At 22.4% G+C, this 468-nt stretch overlaps 1 protein-coding gene across 2 annotated transcripts in view; it reads left to right on the plus strand.

The window, feature by feature from the left end:
- LOC102604447 (disease resistance protein TAO1-like) overlaps positions 1-468 on the plus strand; it is a 15,916-nt gene that overhangs the window by 12,048 nt on the left and 3,400 nt on the right. The window lies entirely within an intron of this gene.

Genomic DNA, 468 nt, shown 5'->3' on the forward strand with positions numbered 1-468 from the left:
GCTAAAAAATAAATATATAAATAAATTATTGTTGTTTTATTTTATCAAACAAAAAATGAGATTTATTTTTTTTGCAATTCGGTATTGTTTTCTTTGATTAGAAAGTGTACACTTAATTTTGACATCAACTTTAAGAAATTGCAAAAAACAAAAACATATGTAAAATAATCAAAAAAAAATTATTCTAGAAGTTTAGTATTTTACTTTATTTGTTGTTTTTTTTAGGAATACATATTTTCTTTTAATGTTAGTTCGAACACTTAAACAAATTAAAATATATTTGTTTCAATTAAGAATGTGGTTACACATCTTTTTTGAGACATTAAAATAAACTCAAGGATGCGGTGACGCACCTTGTCCACTAATATAATTAGTTTTTATTAATTTAAGGTAGTGACATATAAAAATAAGGTTATTAAGTATGATGCAAAGAAGACAGTTATGTCTCTAAATTTGTCAAGATCGAGA

The sequence above is a fragment of the Solanum tuberosum genome, unplaced genomic scaffold (assembly GCF_000226075.1).
Source record: "Solanum tuberosum cultivar DM 1-3 516 R44 unplaced genomic scaffold, SolTub_3.0 scf00243, whole genome shotgun sequence".
Classification (NCBI taxonomy): Eukaryota; Viridiplantae; Streptophyta; class Magnoliopsida; order Solanales; family Solanaceae; genus Solanum; species Solanum tuberosum.